The 13,876-nt window shown below is 39.4% G+C and overlaps 1 protein-coding gene across 8 annotated transcripts in view; it reads left to right on the forward strand.

Moving 5' to 3' along the window:
- The window catches only part of fgf14 (fibroblast growth factor 14), an 85,848-nt gene that overhangs the window by 61,613 nt on the left and 10,359 nt on the right, over positions 1–13,876 (forward strand). The window lies entirely within an intron of this gene.

The following is a 13,876-nucleotide window of genomic DNA, read 5'->3' on the forward strand; positions in this document are numbered from 1 at the left end:
TACTATTTAAATTATGTGAAGGAAATATCATGTTTGCGTGCACACTACATATATACATATTTTTTCTGTATGAATTATAGATGTGCAGCTGATGTGGATGAATTCTGTTTTTACATTTAGTGAGAGACCTTATGAACAATCAGCAGGCCTTGAACATGCCTTAGATATTTAAATATTGCATTTCAGGCAAGGTTGGTCATTCGGTTAAGTAGAAATTAATACATACGTGTTTCTATTCATCAGGTAAAATGCGCTCACATTTTAAATCAGGCAACATTTTTTCAGGAGGAATATATTTGACTCTCACGTGGGACATAATATTATACTATTACGGAATATTTTTGGTGGAATTAGATGTATGCTTAGGAAATGCTATTATTGAAGGACATAAACTGTATTTTTTAACATCATGTAAACCGTTCCTGAAAGTAAGTAAATACCTGTTTTGTTTAGGCCATTCTTTTTCACTACAGTATGTAGTCACCCACAGTTATTGACTATTTCTCTTCAAAATAAACTAGGCTTCTGCAGGCTAGACAGCCACGAGGGTTATAAGACGTCCCCAGGCACAGATAGTGCTTCTAGTCTCACCCCTCCACCCTGTCCTCTTCCAGTCGTTCAAATCAATCAGCAGGAAGAACACTGGGTAGCAGTGCCCCTCTGCCAGACAAGAGTATCCATCAGAATCACTGTCTTCTCTTTCCCCTCTACCCCTGATGTTCCTAATCCTCAGAGCGCAGTGCAGGAATTGCCATCTTACTCTTCATTCATTTCCTTGGAGGTTCAGAGGGGATATTTATCTTACAGTACAGTGCACTGGTTTTTCAGTGGAATTGCACACATGGGATATAAATATGTGATTTTGGGCATACCATACTGCATAACACAAGAGGCCCTAATGTGTACAATTTGTCTTTTCCCCTCACAGACACACACTCCATCACCTTTGATTGCAGCAGCATAGCTGGAAATATACAGCTTTGGGATATTACACTGATTTTCTCACACTATATTCAACTTTCACTGATGTAGACTCTGTAACCAAGACATTTTTATTCATTAATTCGACTGATTTGAATCACACGGTACAGAGGACAACAACAGCAAAGGCAAAATTACAACCTTTGGATAAACACGAATAAAAAGAAATAAAGCACGAGGCAAATATATGTCAAGTTTTATCATAAGTACAAAGATTGTCTAGAGCAGGGGTCCCCAACCTTTTTGAAACTGAGAGCTACTTCTTGTGTACCGATTAATGCGAAGGGCCACCAGTTTGATACACACTTTTAAAATAACAATTTTGCTGTTTAATTGTACGTTATTATTAATAAAAAAATAAATTACTAATATTAATCTATGTGAAGACATGGATCCTGTTAATGATTTCTCACAATAACTATCAAATGAGACTTAAAAAAGAATAGCAACAAAAAAAGTAGATGCAGCTCATTGGCAAGTGGTGCTATGGTGAGCTATTTTTAGAACAGGCCCACGGGCTACTCATGTGGTCCCCACGGGCACCATGTTGGTGACCCCTGGTCTAGAGCATAGCCTAAATAATTCCTTTTAAAATAAAGGACACTAGGTGTAAGGTCAGTTATTTGTTCTTACTCTTTCACACTAATTAACACAAAAGAAATATTATAAACTGATGGCACAGAATCTTTTCCCCCCACAAACACACACTCATATTTTGATTGCAGGTTCATACCTGGAAATAAACAACTGTCATTTGAAAATCCAATTCTACTTTTGCAAAATGTAGTCCCTGCAAATAAAATGTTTTAATCATTTATTTATCTGTTCTTTATAAAAGAACACCTTTGTGCTCTGTGAATAAAAGCAAAGGCAAAAACACAACACTTAAGCAAAAAGTGTGGGATGTAACCAGCATAAATTAAACCTGAAGACAAAAATGTTACAGTACCTTCCACCTTTTCATTTTGCTTTTCTGATCCGATCTAATGTGTAGCTGCTGTACTTTCTTGTTCATGCAGTTTTCTCTGTGTTTTTATGAGTTTTCATGCTACTTCGCCTGTCACATTCAGTAATTGGGTTTTTTTTTTTTTTGGATCCCCAATGGTTTGGCGTTGCTGTAGTAAGCTCACAACTGCTGCTGTGAAAACTTGGAGCTAAGTGTTGATTGCCACCCCTGCGTTACAGCAGATCAGTGCGACTAATTAGCGATCAAGCCATTCTGCTTGTGCAGCAGTGTTTGTAACTGTGATTCTGCTACTGTACATCAGAGTCTTTTTCCATCCAGTGTTGTGCAGTGTTATTTTGTCCTCTAGCCTCTGGACATGTTTAGGCAGAAGAGCTGTGAAATGAGTCTCATTGAGTCTAGAGAGAGTGATGTTTTCCTTCAGCAGTTTGCCCTGCTCCTCTTTTCACGTACTGCTCCTCTGCTCCATTTGCAGCTTAGATCCGTGCTAATGGACATTCTGATCAGACCTCAGCTATCCACTCGCCTACTCAAAAGTTCTTTTTTTGCTCCTTAGTGTGTGAATTACTCTGGTAATGACAGCCTTGTAAAATGTTCTTCATCCTCATCTGTCTCCTCCTTTACCCTTAGACAAGGTACAACCATTCCTTCCATTATCACTCTGCACCTTCAAAAGCAAGGATCTGACAGTCGACCTTTTCTACCCATTAAGGGTACTTTCACAAACTACTTTGAAGGTTATATTAATGCATGAGAGCAGGCTAATTTGGAGTTTTCAAGGTACACAGCACATAGAGACATTTAAAAACCCAACCTGGTTTTATCGGAAAGATGAATATTTCTCAATTAAGCCTAATTTCCCTAAAACCAGGTAATTTTCATCAAGTAGAATTCACCTACTCAGTTGTATTCTTTGACAATATTAAATTCACTGCCGAAGCTTTCAATGTGATGACGTTCTTTGATAAGGAGTGACACGTGGTGAATCAAAGGGAAAGTCCCACTTTCAGAATATAGATGGAAAGCCCATTCAAAGCCGCTGGTAGTGCATCATATTCTTTTGTGTGGGGCACCCTAGGCGCAGCGTGCGGCTCCAATGACAGAGATAGCATCAACGTGACTGTGCAGCCCGGCACAAAGGACACACCGCGGAATAAAGGAGAGTTCAATCATCTCACCCCTTTTCAATCTGGTCCTTTTGTATGTGAGCCAATAAACTCCCAGCTAATTTCTCCTCCCGGCTGCTCCCTGGATTTTTTACTTTCTGAAATGCAATAAGAGGAGAGGAATTCTCCGAGCTTTTTTGTAGACGGTAGTTGAGACACAACTTCTGGTAGTCACCAGATAGCAGGAATAAAACTCTCAAAAGAGATGAATCAACTGGAATTATTCTGTAGGGAATATGATTTTAAATCTCCAAAAGCAAACAATGACATGTTGGATTGTACAGTTTTGTTACACATGATGAAATGGCGGCGCCAGTCACTGCAACTCTGCGGTGCTGATTTTGTGGTCATTTTTCAGTTTCCTGCCCATCTCTCTAGAGTAAAGGCCAGGCATTTCATGACTGGCTGGTTTTCTTTAGAGCTAGTTCCCCATTCCCTCACTTTACTGGAGTCTATCACTGCAGCCTCTCTTTGTCAGGAACCTGTACTTGTTAGTGGTACCTTTCATGATTGTCAAATTGACGTGCCACATCACTTGAGTGACAAAATCCTTGAGAAGACCATTCTGGTGGGTGCAGTGGCTTTGGCTTCACTTCTAACACACCTCTAACTTTACTTGTTAGAGGTGATATGATCAGCCACATGAACACAGAAAACTGATGGCTTATGTTACCCACAGTGTCCAATTTAGAACGTACAGAGGCTTCGAGGGGCTCGATGTGAGGGATCCTTTAGTTTGCAGAAGCCTCTATGGCACTGATGTCTAGTGAAGCTTATTCAGGAGTTGTTAGTGTGAAACCAACAGAGAATTCTTTGAGAATGTGGAAATCAGGAGTCCCTCAGGATCAGGCATTTGATATTTTCCTACATTTTTTATTCATCTTTTAATTTCTTGGACCATTTTCTAATTCTGCCTAATAGAGACAGCGTCCTATGGACAATCTTCCCACTAGACATGGCATTTCATGGGTGAAGAATACAGTTCCAGCTGATGTTAAAATGAACCTTTCAGTGTGGGATTACAGAATATTGAAATGTGTGTTCTCCTAGGTTAATACTACACTGTATTTTCTCTATATACAGTATGATAACTTATACTACTGAAGTGGTAAGCATATGACTAACATCCTTTTTTCCCAAATTTTGTGGGAACCAGTTCATTTCAATAGAATCACTGAAATAAGTGAAGTAACTCTGCACTACTCTTTCGCATTAAATTGAACTTCAGTGTTCAAAAGGTGATTAAAAGGCAATACACACATGGTTACTGCCTATTTGTCATATTCAAATTTTTTATTAAAAAATGTGATGCCAGGAGCAGAGCAACAGCTGCCGTTGCATGCACAATGGCAGCTGTTGTGGGAGACGGGATTCAGTAGGGGAGGGGGGGGTCACATGACATCCAGGCAAACTGGCAGAATGGGAGATGTCATGTGGTGACTGTGGCACAGGAGGCAGAGAAGTTGTCCACCAATCCCAGGCTTGTTGGCTTGATCCGTGCTCCCCCCCCCCCCCCCCAAAAAAAAAAACAGTTCTCCTGTCACATGTCAAAGTGTCCTTGAGCGAGCCCCAACTTAGTTACCCCATCGGTTTGTGTGTGATTGTGAATACGAATGGGTGAATGAGAAACAGCGTTGAAGCGCTTTGGGTACCAATAGGTAGAAATGCGCTATATAAGTGCAGAATATTTACCATGAAATCATAGAAAGCTATAATTGGTAGATTAGAAAGTTGATCGAGGAATATTTCAAATGGTCACTATTGACCATTTGAAACTCCACTTGCTGATAAAAAAAAATATGTTATTAGTTTTCTAGATGCCTCTTGTCCCCAGATCAGGTCTACTTCATCACAGGGGGCAATATTTGGCCAAACAAAGCCTTTAAATTCAAACTGACCAAATAAATACTGTAAATAAATAAAAACCGGAGTGTCACACCTCGTCTAGAAACGAGAATCAATCGTACAAATATGTGCCTTGATTAAACTGTGAGAACATATTGTCTGCAAGTTGGAGCTCATGGCCAAGCTCTTGCAAGCAGGGACCAGCAATCAAATTGAACAAGAGAATGAATGAAAGAGAAAATAAGAGAATGAGAGAAAGAAACCGTTCACGACTTGAGCTGTTCTAATTACTGTACATACCTGCCGCATATGGAAGGCACAAAAATAAATGCATGGACATTAACAGAATTGTGCTGTGTGTATGAAAACACACATGCCAGTATCCAACAGATGGATTTGTGTGAGCATGTTTTATTGGTGTTGATTGAAAACCTGCCATGAATGTAAAATGTGTCTCTCTCACAATTTTATGGATGTTTTATGGTAGGACAAGAAAAGAAAGGGGGTGGTGGTGGTGGTGGGTGGGTGGCGGTGGTGCATATAAGGTTTGTGTAAAGTAAGAAAGTAAAAACTATGTGTAATTAAATAAAAATTCTAAACCTTGGCAACAATACAGCTACTGGCAATGATTTAATTCTAAAGAAAACACAGATATTTCTTTTATCAGTGTTTAGGGATATAAAAATCACATAAATGTAATTTATAACAAACTCTGCATCCTAAAATGTAACAGCCGGATGACAGGGTGCTGACTGTGAAATGTTCACATTGCCACAGATCTCTGGTACCTATCATAATTATTCAGATGGTTTCGCCTCCAGAAGGTAGTCAGGCTTACAGTTGAGGTGGGGGGAGCCTCATTATTTCCAAAGCTTTGCTCTCTCGTGCCTTTCATGCAGTGTCATAGTCAGGAGAGGTGGCGTTCATGGGGGGGGTTCTCCGTGCATTAATGAACAGTGAGGTGGGTGTCAAAGCTCAACTGGTGAACTGCTGGTCAGAGCCAAGAGGAGCCCAAAATAGATTAACTAGTTTTTCAGCAATTCAATATCTGTTATTAATAGATGTGCACTCATGTTGATTTGTTGGGCATCTTCCTGCCTTGCAGAATTGTGTCAATTCTTAATGTGCTCTGTATAAACAGTGCAAAATTTGGTTGCACCATTACACACTCATACACGCCATAGCCGATTTGTTCTCTATCACTTTTTATGTAAACATTTTATGGTCTGTTAATATCACATCTCCCCCCTGTTCCTTTATTGCTTTGACCTTCCCTCATATTCAATATTTTGGGCAATTTAGTTTACATGACACATACAGTGGCTATTGTATAGATAGTTGGCAAAGATATCAGGGAATATATAATGCATCACCATAACAGTATCAGAGCAAATCATCGCTATTAACTTCTCAAGAAGTGTGCTGCACATACTATAAGGTTGGAGTCTTTTGAAGTTCAAATGATTGGTATTTCATTTAACTTCTGTGGAGTTTGCTTCAGTGGTCCTTGAATATGGAGCATTGCATTAATTCAGGCAGAGCCCTGTGCTCATGCTGGCATAGCTGCTTCATTCATGCTTCGCTATTACAGGTTTATTTGTTAGCTCTCTCAAAGGGAAGAGTGTTTTCTGGCAAATGCAGCCATAGACAGTTTGGTTCCTTGGCCTGCTCTTTGAAGCTATAGAATCAATTTTCTTCTTACTAAAATATGCCCCAAAACATATGTCAATGCGAAGAGGCACTGCCTTGGCTGTACGTGTGTCTGTGAACACAACTGGTGTGTAGAGGTGGGTGTCACTTATGCATACCATGCAAGTACATTGTGCCTAGAAGAAATGTGGAATTAAAAAAACATTTTAAGAAAAACAATCATTGAACAAAGAGAAGAGCCGTTCTTAGATGTTTTTACAAGAGCTGTCATGCATGTTTTCTACTCTCGACTCATCTGCAAGTCACTCTTTGAACTGCTTCAATGAATACACATGTTTTAGCTAGTTCTCCTCCGAGAGTGGGCTGACATCCCCCCATGGTGGCCATCGGCCAACTATCGATCCGTCAGCTAAAGCTTACACCGAATCTCCCTCATCCATCCGGGATAATCCTTACATCTCTTTTAAAATGGAGCGAGCAAAAACGCCCAGAGAGTAGTTAGTCAGAATGGAAAGGAAGAGATTGCTATAAATTATGTGTTCCTGACAGATGATGGAAAGAATACAAATTGTGTGTCGATGGATTGGGGGAAGAAGAATTTGCAAAGATAAAGGAGAAGGAGAACTCCGAGGAGTGTTTAGCAGGGAAAGCCCTGCTGAGGTCAATATAACCACTGTAGCATGCAGACACCATTCATCTTCTCCTCCTTCTACTTAAATCATTCACCATTTTGAGCAACATAAAATGCAATCCAGGAAAAACTAAGAGTCTTTTAGAGGCACATACGATACACACATGCTCATCATGGCAGATTAATGAAAGCCTTATAACAAATGCAGAGTAACAATGCTATTACTTGACAGAGAAAGTATTACCCGTCCCATATCCTCTCTATAATTACTTTAAAAAGATTATTTTAGGTAGGGCTAGTATATCATTAGAAGTGTGTCCTAATGTATTCAATCTGTAAGAGCTTCCCTTCCTTCCCATGGTCACCAGCTGCCTGCAAGGCTGCCACTGCTACATGTTTGACGTGTTTCTCAAGTCACCATTCACTATTGGAGTTCAGGTATTTTATGATTTTTTTGTAACCAGTGGTCACACCTGCTTCATTTACCTTAAACCGACTCAGCAACCTGCAGCACTTATTCATACCAAACCCTAGGAGCCTCAGGTTTACTGTGAGACAGCTTGCAAAACATGCTTGTAAGAGAGTGGGTCTTCATACTGCTACTTAGATTCAGGCTGCTAGTAATAAACAAAGACAAATTTTTATTGAGCATATTTTTGTTGGTCTGTGTGTGTATTTACACCACCGAGCAGCAGAATCAAGGAGACACAATTTCATCTTTGTTTCTCTGTAAGACCCACAGAAGATATGCCTGCATTGAGAAATGCAGATGGTATCTTTGTCATTCCTCCATAAAAGCGTGTTGCAGTAGCTACCCTATCTAGCCTTCTCTGTATTAATGACCCTAGTTCTGGCCTAATTGCTTTCCCAGTGTTTAAATGTCAAGCAGCATGCTAATACAAATGGCATACTTGTGCCTGTTGCCTCAAGAGCCGTGTAATGTGCAAATGAGCAGTGGAAGGATGGCGGCTTGTGAAGAAACGAGTAGACCTCTGGAACCCGGTAGCCAAACAGTAACAGGATGCATATCACTTGCAAACTGCCATCGGACTGTCTGACCTGTATGTACTCAGCCAATCCAGTTGAGCTTTTTCAGACTTGTTTAATCTTTATAAGTAGGGATGTCAGCCAAGGTGTCAAATGTACAGTAGCATCAATAATACACACTGTAGAAATCGTAAAGCCTAAAGGTGAGTTACTGCTTATGCCTACGTACAGGCTTTGTTTGTTTGTTTCTAAATTCCAATTTATAAAAAAAGCCTTTAAGCCATCCATCCATCCATTTTCAGCAGCTTACCTGAAGTTGAATTGTGTTCTCGGCAGGCTAATGTAGCCCAGACGCCCTTCTCCCCAGGCACGTACTCCAGCTCCTTCTGGGGAAACCTCACGGGTTTGCAATGTCTTATTCTGGATCTCCTTCCTGGAACTGCTGAGAAAACCTCCAATGGAAGGCACCCAGGAGACATTCCAAGATGCCACCTCAAACCACCTTATCCGGCAACTTTTGATATAAATTAGCAGTCAACTGAACCCCAAGTCTGTATTCTGTCTTAAAGAATTTTTTTTTTTGTTGCTCACTACCCAAAGTTTGTGACCTTGGTTGAAACGTAGACTGAGTACAGTGTCTGCATTACTGTTGATGCTGCTCATTCTCTTTTAACCCACTCATGAACAAGGCCCCAAAATACCTACATACCTTTACTTGAGGCAATAAGTCATTTCCATCTTGTCATGTTCTTTATTAAAATAATATAAAAACAGTGATATCCATTAAGTTAAATAAATATAAGTTATTATATATTTTCCATTGCTTTGGACTGAACACCACAAATGCAGTATAATGATTTTAGGATAAACCAAGCGATTGGTAAAGAAAATTCCTGAAGGCCACGGCTATTTTATTGTGGTTCTAATCTCAGACGTTCTGTGTATCCTGCAGGTTGCAGCTTAAAGTTTTGTTCCCAGTTGCATGCGTGTGTGTGTGTGCGTGTGTGTGTGTGTGTGTGTGTGTTTGGATGGAGGCTCTTTTTCTGCTACAAAAAGCTCTCAGTGTTCATTCTTCCTGCAGGTATAATAGCTGTAATCCCTTCTCTTCCTCCACAAGAATCCTTCTTTCTTTTCTATTTCCATCCATGAGATAAAAGGAACATTTTACCAAACTTTAACCCTGAAGCTGTGAAAATCAATACAGTGAGAGCTCTTGCAGAAAGGTTGTAAATCATGAAAATTGATTGTCTTAAATCTGAGCTAAGCCTCTCTCCACTGTATCTGCATGGTGCAAAAAACATCTACTGCCATAGCACTAGAAACTGCAAGTTTAGTTATCATTATTTGTGTAACAAGATATAATAAACTACATTATCCACCTATCTCACTATTTCACTATTCATTAATGCCACACCACATAACAGATCACACAGGTGTGGTATATAGCTTTCTTCTGTAGTTAATAATAGATCTGTGTGTGGGATGGCATTAATTCTATACACAAATAGTTTCTTTGTCTTCTAACAAAACAAGCCCTGACCTACACATGTAAATGTTTGTCCTTTACCATCTTGTGGTTACAGTACTTAGACTGCAGCTTCACTGCAGAGGCCAGTATGTCAGAGGAAGTTATTGTTTGGTACACCCACACATAATATTCTACTAGAAAGCTATTCATACTAGAAAACATTCACCCAGGAATGGAAAGCTTGGAAAGTATGGCAATTGTATGATTGTAGCAAAAGCAGCAGTTTAACATGTGAATTTAAAACCCTGTAATAAATACCCAGTAATAAATCGAATAGATTGTTATACGCATCTGGCCACTCTGAGTGCACAGAAAGTAGTTAAGGAGCTCACCTGGACAAAGCTCTGTGAGGTTGATTCCTTTTTTCAGTGTTTCTCATTGTGAGAAGCACACGGGATGAGTGGCGATAAATGTTGAATATTCATATGATAGTTTTCCCCAGGATAATAGGGTTTGCCTTCATGCTACCCCAGATTATGTGTTATTATCAGATTACCCCAGATTATCAGTGATTTGAAGGATGTCTATCGAGATCTCAAAATATGTACAATAAAAGTGCCTTGAGATGACTTTGTTGTGAATTGGCGCTAAATAAATAAAGTTGAATTGAATTGAATTGAAAAGAATACAGAGACATCTGAGATGCTTTAAGCATGTCATGTTTAATAAATAAAATAAACCCTGACACATATATGGAAATTAATTAGTTTGAACGCTGCTTTTAGTGTTAAACCTACCTTGTCTATTCCAGTTGAATTGAACTCTGGTTCAATATCCCCCTTGGTATTGTTCCTTTGCACAGGTTTGAACCCAGCAATTGGTTTATTTTTCTGAAACAATGTCATGAATGGATAGTTGAGTTAACGTGACACAACTTCCAGATAACTACACCTGGTCGGCCGAGAACGAGCGGATATCTGGTTGCAACAGGTCAATGAAATTGTCGGCATGCAGGCAGAACACAATAAAACACTGATCCAAAGTTAACGTAACCTGCTCTGTTCTGATCTTTACAGATTAATGATTTTGGAAAAAGCAGTTTATAAGTATTACTGAAGCTGTTGAAGTTACGCATCATATTTATTTCATTTTTCGTTAGTAGTATCCGCAGCTGCTAAGCTAATTTAGCATTCAGGCCTCATCACGAACATTTACAACTGGAATAAGATCTTATAGCAGTCTAATAAGAACAGCAGAGCCTTAACTGTTTCATGTACATACCTGGAGACTAATCCACAAACAGACAGCAGTGAAGGCAGAGAGAAGTTTATTATTATACAATAACCTTCAATGTCTTTGCATTGCAGTTTGTTTAAGTTCAGGGTCCCTTTTGTAAATCAAACTTACTGACTGCCTGATTGACAGGATTTGGCTGGTGGTGGTGGAACAGCTCAGGGGCGTGCTGAGTGGCTTTGTGTTTAGTTTGTGGCTGACTGATTGAATCACTGCTGGGGAATCCTCCACTGTCTTCCCCTTATGAACAGACGTTCAAGCTGAGTGCTCCCGCTGCCTGTCAACAAGGTTTCAAGAGAGACGGACCAGCATTAGACTGGACACTTTACAGTCACATTTCAAAAAAATACCAGGGGGTAAGCAGGATTCTCTGTAAACACACGCCTCAGTTCTATTACATGTTAAACCAGACACTTGAGATAAGAAATAATCACTTAATGGGATAGTAACTGTGTGATGTAAACCAAATGTTGGCAAATATGTTCTATCTACATAAGTACTGGTCTGCTGTAGGTTCCAAATTGTGCGCTGAACTACAATGTATTGGCCTCTGACATGTCTGTCATACGTGAATCACCAACAAGCTGTGTGCGCAACAAACTAGTGTCCTGTTTCGCCCCACTACAAAATCCCAGCATCACCTCTGACATTACAATTCCTGCAGTTCCTCAAGGACATTGTCTTGAGGCATGATTCAGAATCCCTTTCTCTCTCTATCTGTCATCAATTAATCTACAAAAATGTAGGTGTCAAAACGGGCATCACAATTAAGCGGCATTAAATTTTATCAGCATAAACACCCGTGCTGTGCTGATCCACCCACTCAGTACAAGGCTGCTGAAAAGGGTAAAACATGGCACCTGTGTTCGCTCTGCCTCTGCTTTTATCAGAGGAGACCCCTTTGTTCTTCAGGCAGGTGAAGGGTTTATTGGCAGCTGTGTTGCTAAAGTCTGTTTCCTATACAGTTTAGCTGTTTGTACAATGAACATACAATTGTATGTATAATGACAAAGTAAGCACTTTACCATTACCTTACTTTACAATATTAGACATCCTATCATGTTAAAGTGTTTTTGTAAGGGCATTATTATGGCATGAAAGTAGGACTATTATTCTCTAATTATCTTTATTATTACAATTTGTGTAACAAATTGTGTGAAAATACCAAAATTAATACTGTGGCAGATGTCATTTAAAGTGTGTGTGTGTGTGTGTGTGTGTGTGTGTGTGTGTGTGTTTGTGTGTATTATTTAGAACCTAAGCCCATTTGTTCCCACTAAAGTTGTAAATCTGTACATAAAAATGTCAAAAATATTAAAAAGCTGTCGTTAAGCTGCTAAGGCAGCTGTCCATGAACCCCCAGTGTTGGTGGTTCGACTGCTGGTTTCCTACTAGCCACATGTTGAATTGGACAAGGCTTCAGTGATTTATTCCAAAGCCTTGCAATGTTTGCCACTTTCCAGACATGGCGTTCTCAAAGCCATTCATTATCTTAACCACTTCAGGGGCGGTGGAGCCTATTCCAGCTGTCACTGGGCCAACACGGAGAGACTCACGCAGACAGAAAACCATTCACACCTATGGACAATTCAGTTAACCACCAGTTAACTCAACATGCAGCTCTTTGGAAACCAGTATACCCACGAGGAGAACATGCACATAGGCAGGTAGATTTGAACTAGGGTTCCTATTAACCCACGCCACCACTGTAAACACTTACAGACATGATTTGATGTAATCAGAGAGGGAACTTCTCTTAGTCGCCCTTTACCAGTGAATTTTTGTTACATCCAGTTGTAGAGCCAGATTGTGACGTTCTGGCTGTTGCATGTTACAGGTTCACCATCCAAAGAGAACATCAGCATTTCTGTTTCTATTCTCTCAGATATGATTTGTCTGTTTGTGTGTGTGAGAGAGAGAGAGTTAGAAAATGTTATTCTCATCCTTTTAGTGAAAAGTATGTTGGAAATAGAGTGCAGATAATTACATGCACTCTATGCTTACTTTGTTTAGAAAAGAAATAAGTAAAACAGAATGACTATACATTATTTTCTGATAGGATAACTGCTGTTATGTAAAGATAAAGTCATATTTCTCCCAGTAATTTGGCTTTAAAGCTTCGGAGTCCAGGGGAGCAGTCTGCTGGCTCACTGTTTTATGACTGCAGAGATGAAGGTTTTTAGTTATTCATCTACTCCAGTGAATAAGGCAATAAAACCCCTATGTCTAATCCACATCTGCACAAGTATGCAAGAAATTGAATTTCACCATATTGCACATTCATTATATTATTAAAGATCATGCAGTAGTGAAAACCAGAGCAGCATTAAGTTTTATTTATAAAAATATTTGTTTAGAAATCTTGCAGCATTAAACACAAACTTGATGATTGAACTTGATTTACACCTGTAGTTCTGCTTTTCTCCAAGTCACTCGTGAAACATGTCATTATTTGCATTGCCAATGAATTGCAGATGTCTTCATCAGTTAATAATTTGCAACAACACCACAATTATACAACATTTGAGTGTTGCAAAGTGTGACAACATGCATCTCTGCTTTGACGATCCAAGCATTTGTGAGACAAAGAGCAAGGTCAAGAGATGTCTTTTGACAACGACTTTCCGGCTTAGTCAAGATATTTCCTTGATCTTAGACTATCCAGTTTTTCTTTGTCTATTTTCTTTGTAAATGCCAATGAAATAACGTCCATAATTTTGAGATAGCACGTAATTGTATGTCCTCTGACACCTTCACGTTATTGTAATTTACAGTAGTGTACTTTATTAACCTATAAAGAAAGACAAATTGCCATATTTAAAAACATTGACGTCATATTTATTATGATCTTTGAAGAAAAAAGAAAGGGAAGCTGACACTGACAAAGAAAA

The sequence above is a fragment of the Channa argus genome, chromosome 9 (assembly GCF_033026475.1).
Source record: "Channa argus isolate prfri chromosome 9, Channa argus male v1.0, whole genome shotgun sequence".
Classification (NCBI taxonomy): domain Eukaryota; kingdom Metazoa; phylum Chordata; class Actinopteri; order Anabantiformes; family Channidae; genus Channa; species Channa argus.